At 34.9% G+C, this 15,345-nt stretch overlaps 1 protein-coding gene and 1 pseudogene across 8 annotated transcripts in view; one reads left to right on the top strand and one right to left on the bottom strand.

Moving 5' to 3' along the window:
- The window catches only part of PDE1A (phosphodiesterase 1A), a 458,879-nt gene that overhangs the window by 37,698 nt on the left and 405,836 nt on the right, over nt 1–15,345 (bottom strand). The gene's annotated exons all lie outside the window — the stretch shown is intronic.
- On the top strand, nt 2,908–5,076 carry LOC100931664 (annotated as a pseudogene).

Genomic DNA, 15,345 nt, shown 5'->3' with positions numbered 1-15,345 from the left:
AAAACATCTACCTAAAACTAAAAGTAAACTCAATAGAACCTTTTCCAAAAAATTACAGAAGTTAAAGTGCTCTCCCCACTGTTATTTGATATATTTCTGGGATTTTTGGTAATACCTGTAAAACAAGACAAAGGAATTAAAATGATAAAGATAAGTATAGAGGAGATAAAACAGTTCTTGTTTGCTGATGCTGTGATGATTTACTTGAAAAAACCCAGGGAACCACAAAAGGTGGTTAAATGAGACAAGCAATAGCTTCAGTAAAATAGAAAACCCTAAAAACAGCATTTCTACAAAATAATAAAAGACAAGAAACTATAATACAAAGGGAAATTCCATTCAAAAGTACACAAAATATCTGCAGATCAATATTCCAAAAGCACACAGAATACTTGTATAAAATCAATTACAAAACTGAAGAAATAAAGAATTGAAGTAGGTGGAAGAATATTACATGTTCCTGATGAGGCTATATGAATATAATTTTAGAAATATAATTAAAACGTAATACTATTCTAATTGATTTTTTACTTCAATGCTATATCAATCAAATTACCAAGCAGATGCCAAACAGAGCTTGATAAAATAAAAATAAAATTCACTTGGGAAAATTATCTAGAATATCATGGGAAATGATTTTTAAAAGTAAGGACACAAAGGGGGATTCCTCAAACTATATTATAAAGCAGAAGTCATCAAAACCATTAATATTGTTATTGTTCGGTAAGAAATGACCAATAGGATGATTTCAGAAAGGCCTGGAGAAACTTACACAAACTGATGCTGAGTGAAATGAGCAGGGCCAGGAAATCATTATATACTTCAACAACAATACTATATGATGATCAATTCTGATGGAACTGGCCATCTTCAACAATGAGATGAAACAAATCAGTTCCAATGGAGCAGTAATGAACTGAACTAGCTACACCTAGAGAAAGTAGTCTGGGAAATGACAAGAACCATAACATTGAATTCCCAGTCCCTTTATTTTTGCCTATCTGCATTTTTGATTTGCTTCACAGGCTAGTTGTACAATATTTCAGAGTCCGATTCTTTTTGTACAGCAAAAAACGGTTTGGACATGTATACCTATTTTGTATTTAATTTATACTTTAATATATTCAACATGTATTGGTCATCCTGACATCTAGGGGAGGAGGTGAGAGGAAGAAAGGGAAAAATTAGAACAAAAGGTTTGGCAATTGTCAATACTGTAAAATTACCCATGCATATAACTTGTAAATAAAAAGCTATTAAAAATTTAAAAAAACCATTAATATTGGTTAAAGAATAGAGACAGATTAGTGGAACATACTAGGAAAAAAAAAAAGGATTTAGAAACAACAAAATTCAATAACCCTGTGTTCCATAAAGAGGAAAACATAAGTTACTGAAGGTCCATATTTGATAAAAACTTGCTGAGAAAACTGAAGAAATCTGGCAGAAATTAGGCTTACATCAACACCTCGCTCCATTCAACAATATATTCTAAATGGATATATAACCTTAATATGAAATAATACTATGAGAAAATTATATTATTAAAAGACAAAGAGATCATGTACCTCTCATACCTTTGGGTAAGAGATGTATTCTTAATCAAACTAGAGGCAGAGGCAATTACAAAAGTTAGAAAAGTTAGATAACCAATTACCTGAAACTAAAAAGTTTCTAAAAAAACAATATTAATAAATAAAGAATAAGAAGGAAAGTGGTTGAATGGAGAAGGAGGGACAATAGGAGTCTCTGTATCCAATTTCCCTTATAAAGGTTTGGTATCCAAAATATATAAACCATAAATAAATGAGCAACCAAATAAACAAACATCTATTTATACACAGGGCATGTATATGTATGTATACATACATACAAATACACACATATATAAATTAGTAACTTTTTTCCAAAAGCAAATGTTGGGGATGATATGAACAGTTTTCAAAAGAAGATGGGCAAAGTATTGACAAAAAAACCCTCCAAATCACTAATAATAAAAATAATTTTTAAAATCCTTATTTCATCTTATACCTTGCAAATTGGCAAAAATGACACAAAATAACAACAATGTCGCAGGGACTGTGGAGACATAATAACATTAATACCTTGTTGATGAAACTGTGTCATAGTATCATCATTTTGGAATTAAACGAATAAAGTGATTAAAATGTTCACATCCTTTCAACCAGAGAATTACTGATTTTATACTCCAAGAAAGTCATGAAATAAGGGGAAAAATCCCTCATATATACCAAAATACTATTAGTACTGTTTTTTGTGATAGCTATGAATGAATTGGAAACAAAGTAGATGTCCATCAGCTGAGGAATGGCTAAACCATTTGAAGTATATTAATGTAAAGGAATATTAAGACACAAAGTCTTTTAGTAAAAACTTCAAAATATTTATAGCACAACTTTTGTTATCGTTGATAGCTATGACCTGGAATCAAAATAGATGCCCATAAACTGTGGAATGGCTAAACATCTTTGGTAAAATATAAGTAACAGAATATGACTGAGTTGTAAGAAATGGGTGTAATGAACAGAAAAACATGACTTGAACTGATTCAGAGAAATAAGCAGAGCCAAGGAAACCATATATGAGGTAACTACAACAATTTAAGTAGAAACGACACATCAAGAAATTAAAAGTAAATAAAGAAATATAGGACACAGATGAAGAAAAGATGATCAAATACACTTAAATACTCCTTCGTGGATACGGGAGCTTCATGGGAGTCACCCATCGCGCATGTTTTCGGCTCTCCACGATGTGCCCATCAGGGTCAGTTGTGTGGACTCTTTTTCTTCTATATATATATTAAAAAAAAAAAAAAAAGAAGAAGAAGAAGACCGTCTGCGGTCGCGCCCCCCACCCCCCTCGCGACCCCGCAGTTCTGCGATCCGATCCTGGCGACGGTCGCTACAATGGCGGCGGAGACAGCGTACCCTCCCAGTCCAGCGGCGCCCAGGCCAAGGTGTCGGTGGTTCCCTACATCATGAAGGCGCAGGGCCAGTCGGGGTGGGGCTCGTCGCCTCTGAGCACCGTGTTCCGCCATGTGCGGTACGAGAACCTGGTGGCGGGCGTGAGCGGCGGCGTCCTCTCCAACCTGGTGCTGCACCCGCTGGACCTCGTGAAGATCCGCTTCGCTGTGAGTGACGGACTGGAGCTGAGACCCAAGTATAACGGGGTCTTGCACTGTTTGACCTCGATTTGGAAGATGGACGGAATACGAGGCCTTTATCAAGGAGTAACTCCCAACGTGTGGGGTGCGGGCTTATCTTGGGGACTCTACTTTTTCTTCTACAATGCCATTAAATCCTACAAGACCGAGGGGAGAAAGGAACGGCTCAAGGCAACAGAATACCTGACCTCAGCTGCCCAGGCTGGGGCCATGACTCTGTGTATCACCAACCCATTGTGGGTCACAAAGACTCGACTGATGCTACAATATGATGACAGCCCTGCAGAGAGGCGCTACACGGGAATGATAGACACACTGGTAAAGATATATAAATTTGAAGGGTTTCGTGGCTTGTACAAGGGATTTGTGCCTGGCCTCTTGGGAACCTCACATGGGGCCCTTCAGTTCATGGCATATGAAGTGCTCAAAGTGAAGTATAATAAACATATCAATAGATTACCTGATGCACAGTTAAGCACAGTAGAGTATGTTTCTACTGCAGCATTGTCAAAAATATTTGCTGTGTCAGCAACGTACCCTTATCAAGTAGTGAGAGCCCGACTTCAAGATCAACACATTTATTACCAGGGTGTATTTCATGTGATCAGGAGGACATGGAAAAAAGAAGGCATTCATGGATTTTACAAAGGAATTGTCCCTAACCTGATGACAGTGACACCAGCATGTTGTATTACTTTTGTAGTTTATGAAAATGTCTCTCAATTTTTATTTGACCTTGGAGAAAGAAGAAAGTAAATTTAAAGAAGATAATACAAAAATATCCGCTACAACAGTAACAACATACCCCTTAGTGCTTGAAGTACCACATGTGGAAGAAATGGTGTACAGCAACCTTACTCATGATTGGAATCAACTTTTAGTTGTTGGAAAAAGTCAAAGAACTGATGAATTCTCACAAGTTTTCTGCTTTTGCTTTCTCATTTATCCATGTGACTTGGCTGCCTGTGCCTAGAATAGCTGCCATCAAAATAATATTAAAATTGACATGAAGTGTATAGCTCAGTGAATTTGTTCATTTCATTATTCAAATAGAAGCAGATTTTGCAACATTTTTCTGGTAGATTAGATGGATTTGCCTTTCTTGCTAAAGTGAATTGTGTAGATTGTTTTTTTTAAATCCTTTTTTGTGTAGCAGTGAGAAGTTTGTCTCCTTGTAAGGACACATGATAGCACATATGTAATAGTTCATTCCAAAAGAACTATTTTAAATTTTAAAAGGTTTGTTGAAGAAAGTGCCCAAACTCAAAGAACAGTATATCAGGATCACTGAACAGTGAAACAGGTATTCACTGGTGATATACTTAATCTTAGGTGGAGAGATTCCATGTATTTTTCTCAAGATTAGGGAGTAGGGGGAGTGGATATTTCTTAGAATAGAAATTTCCTCCCTTATTTTAAAATTTAATTTCAGATCCAAGTTTTCTGAATACTGGAACTTAATAGACCTTTGATTTTGTATACTTCTTTGTTCTCCAGGATTAAGAATGTCTTCAGTCTTCATTTAACATGGACATACCATTTAATAGAAAGATTTACAAAGTCACTGTGCAGATTCACAAGTATTTGGGTTACTTGACAGATTGATTTTATATAAACTGGGAAACTGTCTTCTCATTTATGCCTGCAACTTTGGGATATCTGGGTGTGGATCCTATTGATTAAATAGGATTTTTGAATTTGTGTTTTAGATACAAGCTGTACTTATACCCACTATTGTTGATTTTATTTTTATAAGACATTTCAGGAATTGCTGAAATAAAAGGATCTTTCTCTTTCCCCTAAAATGTTGAAAGAGTAATTATATTTTTATTTGTCATAAATACCTATGACTGCTATTGCATTCCCATCTGTCTCTTGTAAATAAAACACTGCAATTTTCAAAACTATATTTAGATGGTCCTTTGAAAATGGATCTATTTTTATATTTTGAATAGTATTGTTTTTTCAAATAAAGATGAAATAAAGAAATACTGTCATATGGGATGGTTCTCCCAGAGTAATATAGGGGAAGGGGGATATATAGGATTACTATGGTAATGTAAGAAACAGAAAACATCAAAATGTAATTGGGAAATATTTAACAAAATAAAAATAAAAAAAAATTTTCATGATTGATCCAGTACTATCCTTATTTTACAAATGGAAAAAAAAAATTCTGTATAGTTATAGTATGTGAAGTTCAGGTTAGTTCCCTTTTGACCTCAGAATCATCAGCCAGCATCAGGATCAGCAAAAGTCCTTGGTATTTAGGAGAAAAAGTAAAGGAGATGGACGAAACTGCCACAAGTTCCTCAGCTACAGGACCTCCCTTCTCCTTGTTCTCTTCCAAAGTGACTCTGACTCCACCCCCTAATCCCTCCTACGATTATCTGTATACACCAAAAGATGGAGCCAGCACAGAATAGTGAGAAGGGGCATTTTACCAAGCATATGATAATAGAGTATTGTCCAATAGGTAATTAGCCTTAAGTGCTCAGTTGTTTGATTCCAGTGCACCTATTCAGAATTTCAGCCCTTTACAATAGTATCCTCAAGTTAAGTTAAAAGCAAGTGCTTAGTATGTTCCAGGCACTGTGCTAAATTCTGGAAAAGTTTCTGACTTTAAAGTGCTTATATTCTAATGAGGAAAAGACAATACATAAAGGGGATTAGAAAAGGAGCAGGGGAAGAACACTTGAAAGCAAAGAGTTCAGGGGCATGACAGAAAGGCTGGAGAGTCAGTGGTGCAGCCTGTGAATGAATAGAAACTTGTTTCAAATCATGCAGCTATTTAATAGATGTATAAATGAAAGCTTCACAGAATCATATAATTGAAAAAATTAGGGAGACTCATATTCCTGAGTTCAAATCTGGCTTCAGGCATTTAGCAACTGGGTGACCCCAGGCAAGTCACTTAACTCTATTTGCCTTAGTTCCTCATTCATAAAATGAGCTAGAAATGGCAAACTGGTACCTTTCCCAAGAAAACCCCAAATGGAATCATAAAAAGTAGGACACTAGTAAAACAGCTGAACAACAAAAAGAAAACATGGAGATCATCTAGTTCAAACCCCTTGATTTTATAGATAGGGAGACTGAGGGGATTAATTACTCAAGTCACAAGATCATTACATGTCTGAACTAGGATTTAAACCCAAGTTCTCTAATGCTAAATCAGTGAATCTTACCATGACTATTAGATTTTTTTAAAAATGTAACTTAAATATGTAGAGAACATATATACATATATATATAATGAATGATTTTTAAAAATGATTCTACAATTTACATAAATATATAATCTAATATATATAAAATGAATCATTTTTTTTTAAATTTGTGCAACTGATTCATTTTGGACTTAAATTTAAGAATAAATCTCATGCTTCTAGACAGTTTTTCACTTATGAATTAAAAGGTACTTTTAAAGTATTAAAAATTAATGAGGATGGGAAAAGGATAGGAGAAAAAAATAATGATGACTATTTTAAAGAACTGCTTCATTGTACAATATCTTTGGCTCAGCAATGTCACTAGTAGGTCTATATGCTATAAAATACAAAGAGGAAAATGATCCACACGTATACAAATAATGATAGCAGCTCTTTTTGTAGTAGCAAAGGAATTAACTCTTAAATGGGTGTCTAGTAAAGGAATACTATTGTGCCATAAGGAATAATGAATGGAATGATTTTAGTGAAAACTGAAAAGACTTGTATGATGCAATTATGTGAATAGGAGAAGGAAAAGGATTTATCCACTAAGAACAACACTGTCAAATAACTTTGAAAGACTTAGGAATGATGATCAATGACCAGCCATTAGATTTTAGAGAATTTCTTATTGAAGCATGTTACTTCCTGATAGATAGGTGATATAAACTCAGAGTGTAAAATTAGATACAATCTCTTAGATGTGATCAATGGGGGGGAGGGGTTATTTTGCATGACTACAAGTATATGTCACAAGGATTTTTATTTTGTTTTCAATAGCAAGTAAGGGTAGGAGGGAAAGAAAATTAATTTTTATGCATTTAAAAAGCATTTTTAAAATATGGATAAGCCAAAGCCTGTTCACTTTTAATTTTCTTTCTGTGAAGGAAACAATTTTATTTATGACTTTTACACTGAGGGGGAAAAAAGAAAACAAAGGATGTAAAGATAAATGAAGAAGAGATTTCATTAGATGGAGTCACAATGGAAGATCTAGACTGACCTTGATTATATGTTTGTTTATTTTTAAATGCAAAGTTAGTAATAAAATGCAAAACTACAGGGTGTTGGGTTCCTGCCCCCCCCCATATCTCTAAGTTCTCTAGGATTTGGGGCCCAGGGCTGAAACTGCTATTACACATGATATATTGCATTGGTATCATGATGAAAAATTGATGAGCTTATTTGTGATCACTGTCTGGTGAATTGAGCCACTTAAAAGCCCAAAGTAGCGTTAGCATTGATTTGTAAGCTCAGTAATTGTACCTATTGATCAGATGAGAAAATATGCCAGAAATCTTTCTACTGAATTATGCTTGCAGATATAGCCTCCTTATGGGCATAATATGATGATAGAGTGAGTGAAGGGAAAAATGCATACACATACATTCAAAAACATGCACACACACACAAATAACACTAGTTTTGAATATAAATAGCCATCTTACAGAATACCTTTTTGGAGGATTTTTTTTCCCAAAAAAATATTTTTTTAAGCAAAGAGATCTTATAATTATGGCTTGAGAGTTGAAAAGGGATTTTTGAGGTCATTTAGTTCAAGTCCTTCATTTTACTTATAAAGAAAGTTAAGTCCCAGGAATGAATGATCTATCTGCCCAATATCACATAGTGGTAGGATTGGGATTTGAACTCTGGTTTTTGGGCTCAATCTATTGGACTCATCTATTTTTCCTATTTTATGATCATAGAATTTACTTTTTAAGTTTTCCAGAGTTTTTAAATTATTAAAGCATATTTTCCCACTAAATATAATTTATTATACCATTTTATATAATGAAAATCTTGAGTCTCAGAATCAAGATTAAGTCTACAGTGTATAGTTCAGAATAGATTTGTCCATTGTTCTCCGGGCTTAACCTGAATTAGTTGAACTTGATTGATTGGTCATATTTTATTCTTCAGATAATTTTGTTTTGTTGAAACCATTTACTTCATTTATGTTTCATATAAAGTTTAACTTTAGTTAAACTTTTTTGATCTTTTTATTAAAAAGTCTTTGCTGTTTGGTGAATAGTTAACCTGTGCTCCTTAATATGTTTTTGAAAGGTTAAAATCAATCAAATTATAGAATCATAGAAATTCAGAGTTAAAGTAAGCTGTGACTTTTAACTAGTCCACCTGCCTTATTTTAGAAATCAGGAGACCACACATTAGAGAGGGAGAATTATTTATATAAAGACATGCAGGGGTTTAGTGGCAAAGTTGCCACTTTTGTTGCCACTCTAGTGCTACTTTTATTATAACTGTTTCAAAGAAGGGAATAAAAAAAAAAATTTTAAAAAATGAGGAGGATTCTGGGAAAATGGAGGATGAGGTCAATAATCAAGCTGTCCAGATTTCTCCTATAAATAGAACAAATTTGCACCTCAGGATGAACACAAACTGATGAAAAAATCAAGATTTAGAGCAGAACAGGGGTCCTTCTGGTACTGTCCAAGAAGACCAAAAGAAAGACCCCAGACGAGATTAATCGTTGTGAAGGGCAAATACCTCCTGGCTAGCTCCACAGAAACACCTAGTGGGGATCCCTGGGGCTAGCCTGGTTTGGCTGGAGCCTCAGCAGGAACCACAGACATTTCCACCTCTTGGATAGCTTGTGGAGTCTTGGCTTGAGTCCAAGAAAGGCTGAGTGAACCTGGGCTGACAGGAACACCAGGCCCAGCTGTGCTGCTGAGACAAGGCCCTGGGCAAGAAGGGACCAGAACAACTGATGAGTGCAGAAGCAGCAGGGCAGGAATGATGCAGGCTGCCAGCACTTACAGGAAGCCCTTGAGGTTCCAGGTCAGAAGAGAGAACTGAGGTGAAGCGAGAGGCACCATTCTCCTACCCCACAGTTAGAGGGGCTTATACTAATACTTCTCATTAAAAAAAAAAAAAAATGAACTGGGAAAGAAAAAAGAATCCAACCATAGAAACTTATGATGGGCACAAGGAAGACCAGTATTCATCTTCAGAGGACACTGAAGTAAAAACAAAACAAACAAACAAAAAGCTTCTTTCTTAAAGAGTAATGTTAAATGGCTCCCAGTCTAGAGAGAATTTATAAAAAAACTCAAAGAAGAATTTAAAAATCAAGTGAAAGATATTAAGGAAAAAATAAAAATAAATAAATTTAAAACATCCAAGAAAAACAAGAAGACTGAAAAAGAAGTTAACCAACTAGAAGAGGAAATACAGACCCTTAAAAATGAAAATAACTCCTTGAAAATTTGAACTGGACAAGAGAAAGCCAGTTAAAATATAAAATTCCAAGAAATGATAAAACAAAATATAAGGAGATTTAGAACAGAATATGAAACATAAGAAAAACAACAGATTTGGAGAACAGACCAAGAAGAGAAAATATAAGAATAATTGGACTACCCAAAAGCTATGACCAAAAAAAGAATCTTGATTTGATAAAGCATTTAGTATAATGCCTAGTGTAAAGTAGGCTTTTAATAAATATCTGTTCCTTCTTCCCATTCTTCTTTTCTATGGTAGCTCACATGTTCTTCCTTATTCAAGCAAAATGTCACAAAAGATATTTTGTAAAAAAGACTTCTTTTTCAGATAAGAGTTAGTATTTATAGCAACTTAAACCTTTCTAGTTATGAAATTGTTTTTCAGAATACTGAGACCTTCTTTTACTCATCAGAAACTCGAGAGGGATCAAGAAAGTTAAGACTTAGAGAAGACTATTTGATTTTGTTACTGAAAAATGACTGGTAACCTTGGAGAGAGCAGTTTTAATCAGCTAATGAGGGGATGGTTTTTTGAAATCACAGTATAGGAGTTAGTTATAGAGAAAAAGGAAGCCACAACTGTGGAAAGATTTTTTTTTTCTAGAGTGTGAAAGAGAAGAAAGAAAAAGGAAGAAAGCTTGAGAGAAATTAAGATTATTTTAATGTCCTGAGATCTAAACATGTTTATAGCCAAAAGAAAAGGGATTATTGATTGAAGAGTGGGGGGTGGTGGTGTTAATGAAAGAAATATTAGGGGAGGTGTTCACCCTGAAAGTTAGAAAGGTCCCTTCCTCATCAAAGAGTGTGTGTGTGTGGGGGAAGAATGAGTTAGTGAAAGAGAGATTTTGCGGTACAAAATCAGTGCAAAGAAACCAATGATAATGGATGTTCCCTGTTTTCACATTAGGGTGGATAGTGGGATAGTGTGATCCTTTTTTAAGAAGGATGTGGAAGTAGTGGTGCAGATAATTTCAAGAGAGAAGAAAATGTTTGGATTCCTGGGACAGTTCTAGAGTAGATCATTAAAAATTGGAGAATATTCAGATAGGCAAGCAAAGTGTGGCATGGTTTAAACAAGAATAGTTCACTCTTTTTTTGTTTGTTTTGTTTTTGTTTGCTTTTGACAGGCTTATGACGAGGATGATGTGGATATACTTTGCCTTGATTTTTAGCAAAACTTTTGAATATGTATATATTCCTAGAGAAGATGGAGAAATTTGATCAGAGACATAAATGAATATGTGAAAACCTTCATTTGGGGTTCATTTGAACCCCTATTTTATTCCATTCAGTATTAACAAATTTGAAATTTTACAAAAATCATATAGGGATAATTTAATAAAATAGGTTCTTAGAGTAGGCCTTTTATAATAGGTCTCAAAATTTAATTTTAATGTAATGTTCATTACTTGTTTACCAGTTATGAAGCTTACTTGTATAATCATAAGAATGCTGAAAAAGATATCTTCATACTGTTTTACTCAAATTCCCATGTCCAAACCCAGCATGGCAGAGGTGACTCAATTACTTAGGAAGTTTCCCAATTTATTTTTGTCCCTTCAGACCATTCTCTCTTGTTCAACATGAGCAGGTGACTATCTTATGACCACCTTATGACTACAAATAGTGTAGATGCCCTGTGCATGGCCCAAACAGAGACACACACCCTTTTCTCCCTCCTGATATACTATTTTTTAGTTGATTTTTCATTTTTGGCTCTTGGAGCAAGGTCTATCAACCAACCAGGATTCTGTATTCTGTGTTGCCTTTCTAGAGTGTTCAAGTATTAAATCTGGTATCGAGCCTTAAAAAAATAAGGACCTAGAAGAAGGAAGCATCTCAGATTGTGAAGAAGATTTGATGTCTACTTTATTAGAAGGAATTATGGACCCTTTAATAAAGTGTCATTGGTTTAAAGTTCTGCCTTGTAGATTGAGCAGTTATAATCCCCCAAATTGAGAATTTGCTGTTTGTACTCCAACAGTTATAAATTTCTAGAAAAATATCTAACAATCATTGATTCACCTTATACTTGATTTTTTTTCATCAATTACTTGAATAAAGGCATAATAACACACTGATGAAATTGTAGATGACATGGCAGACCATATCATCACCATATATTATCTGTATCATATTTGGTCCCCTCAAAATGTTCTAAAATAGATATGGAGAATTATTTCCACAGCAAAACAACTAAGAAAACATGTTAACCATTTCAAGCATCACTACTGTCATTCTCCAGTCATATCTGTCCCCTTTTTAAATATATTCAAGATAGAATAATTTTCATTAAAATTTCACTGAGGTGAACACTGGCAGATTATCAGGACTTCAGGATATTAATTAAACATCAGGGCACTAAATTAGAATCCCATATGTTTGGTCATTATGGTAATAGCATGTAAAATGAATTCCTTAAGGGCCTAAAAATGTCATTAATCCCAGAGTGGGGAAAAGTTGAAGTCCCTTGGGCTACAGAATATTGAACTCCTGGGCCATCAATTATGTATAAGATTTAGCCTTTTTTTCTTAAGAGAAAGAATGATTTCATTCAATAAGTTTCATGTTAAGGTACTACTGGTACAACTATCTAAGTATATGGTATGTAAACACATTTCTTAATGATAAGGGGCCTTTTCAAGAAGGAAAAAAATGCTTCTTTCCTATGCTGTTTGCTTTAAATCAACATTCTTTACTATGATCAGAAATGGAAATATCAATAATAGAGCCCTTATATTATCTGCTCATGATAAGTTCATTAACTCAAAAAATATTTATAGAATATCTACTATATATAACATGGTCTCTATCTCTTTGGGATTTATATCCTCATGGGGTTGGCATCATGTATATGGGTAACTACAAGACAGATAGAATGGGAAAATTTTTAAAAAATCAAACCCCCTCCCCATTGCTATGAGAAAGAGAGAGACAGAGACAAAGACAGAGACAGACAGACAGAGATAGAGATTCACTTTTGTTTTGAGGGAGAGATCTCCGAATTTCACTTCTACCAACATGGCAACTTTAATGTATATAGTTAGTGGTTGTCTAATTTTCACTAGATCAGTGTCATTCCTTGTCACCGAGATGATATTAAGTCCACCATCCCACTCTATAAGATTTGATAATAGTGTGGGAAGATGGATTGAATCTACAGAGAAGCTTTAGGAAGGATAGTATACTTTTGTGTATCCAGGGCCAAAACATCAGAATGGGGAAAAAAGATTTATACAAGAAACTCATCTAGCATTTCATATTTGTGCTATGAGCATTTTGTATTTGTTACACTTGATCCTCTCAGTCCCAAGAGCCATCTTGTAATTTTGTTATTATTTCAAAGTGAACAATTATTACAAAGTGAGCTAAAGGACTGAGAAGAGTTTGACATACTGAAAGTGTATATTTTTATGATATGCCTAAATTGACTACATGGATTCCAATTAGAGTCTGCCAAGAGACCTTAATCTCAATCCTCACTGGAATTTACCATCCTTTATCTCTCTTCCCTTCCTCAGAGAAATGCCTTGAAAAAGATGCTTGAATTTTGGTTTTTCACCCATCTGTTTGATCACTCCTTTTTAGTCTTATTTGCTAGTATATCATGACCTGACATTGGATGTACCTAAGGCCCTCTTTTCTGCCTTGATGATCTCATTAACTTCTATGGGTTTAATTATCATCTCTTTGAAGATATCTTCCATATAGATAGATAGATAGATAGATACTAACTTTTCTCTTGAGCTCCAGTTCCATATTAACTACCCTGTTGGACATTTTGAATTAGGTGGCTCATAGGCATTTCAAACAACATGTTCAAGACAGAATTTTAAAAATTCCTCTTTTGAGCTGCCCCATTCTTCTCAAAATTACAACTGTCTTTCTAATTACTCAGGTTTGCAACCTCAGTGTCATCCTCAGCTCTATAAACAAACTCACCCAACATATCCAAATGATGGCTAGAATTTTACTTTCATCACATTTCTTGCACTTGTTCTTGTCTTTTTATTCACAAATTCATCACCCCATTGAAGGCCACATCATCTTTTACCTGGACTATTATAGCTTCCTAATTGGTTTCCCTGCCTCATTTTTCACTCTAATGCATCTTCAACCAAGTTGTCAAAGTGATTTTTCTAAACAACAGATCTGACTTTATTATCCCCATCTAATAAAATCTGATAACTTCCCATCAAGTCTAGGATCAAAAATAAATCTTCTGATAACAATTAAAGACTTTTGAAGTCTACCCCCAACTTACTTTCCCAACTCACATAATACTCCTCTCTTCATATAGTCTAAGATTCAGGCAAAATCTATGAAGCTGTCTTAAAGTCATTTTGCAGTCATATTAATACATTATAAATAATATAACACCAATTAGAAATTCTAATCCTGTATGTAAGGGAGAACAGAGGCTCTCACATCCTAAAGTCAAGATTATTCACTAACAAATCAACTAGCAGTTATTGCTCACTCTGGCATGAATCCTCAATCAGGTGACCTATTTATAGGTCATTCTGGTTGGGTGAGATACTATTAGTGCCATGATGGAAGAGACCTTTCTCCACGAGGAGAAACTTCATCATGAGATGGTTGTATCTCAGGACAAGAGGGGATGAACTTCTCCCAGATTCCCAAGGAAACTATGTGTGCTCTGTGGCTTTTTTCTAGTCCTAGGCAATACTCATATTCTTGTAGGGAGGAAGGCACTTTATTCCCCACTCCATATAGGTATCTTTGGCCTAGTTGAGTTCATTATGACTCTAATAATTACACCCTATTCTAATTCTATAAAATTCTGTTGTAATTCTTTTTGGCTAGTTGCCCACTTTTGACATAGTTCCTGTGAAAATAATGACCTCTATAATAATAACACTATTCCTTGTAAAAATGATTCGTAGAACCAATTAATAATATTTAATGGGGGTGGGAGATGACAATGTAGGTCAGTAAATTTCAAGCTCTCCATATTTTCCCCACAAACAGAAAAAATTTGTACTTCAATGTGAACAGACTAGTTAAAAACAAAGAAGACTTGGGGCAGAGCAGAGGTCCTCCTGGGACATCCCAAGAAGATTTAAAGAAAGTCCCTAGGCCAGAGATTAAGCAGTGTGAAGTGCAAACATCTCCAGGTTAGCTCTGTAGAAACACCAAGTAGGGATCCTATGTATGGCTAACTGGGTTTGGAATGAACCTCAGCCTGAACTCAGACATCTGGAGAGGTCCATGGCCTTAATCCTGGAAGACTGAATGAACCTTAGTTGATTAGGATTGCCAGACCCAGCTGTGCTTATGAGACTCTGTGCTGGGTAGGAAGGAAAAAGCATACCTATTAAGTGCAGAAGCAGTGGGTACTTGCAAGAGGGAAGAGCTTTTGGTCTGGAGTTCCAGGTCAGAGCAAAGAGCTGAAGTGAAGCTAGAGGCACCATTCCTCCATCCCAGTATTGCTTACACTAATATTTCTAATTTTTAAAAAATGAACCAGCAAAAAAGAATGAGCTCAATCTACAGAAACTTACTATTGGAATAGGAGAGATCAGGGTTCATTTTCAGAGGAGGACACTGAAGTAAAAAAAAGCTTCTTTTAACCCAAAGAGTAATGTTAAATAGCTCCCTGCCCAGAGAGAATTTACAGAACTCACAAAAAGACTTTAAAAATCAAATGAGAAAGACTGAGGAAAAAACAAAAAACATC

Source organism: Sarcophilus harrisii, chromosome 3 (assembly GCF_902635505.1).
Source record: "Sarcophilus harrisii chromosome 3, mSarHar1.11, whole genome shotgun sequence".
Lineage (NCBI taxonomy): Eukaryota > Metazoa > Chordata > Mammalia > Dasyuromorphia > Dasyuridae > Sarcophilus > Sarcophilus harrisii.
The sequence above is the reverse complement of the archived record's forward strand: the minus strand, read 5'-3'. Positions and strand labels throughout refer to the sequence as shown.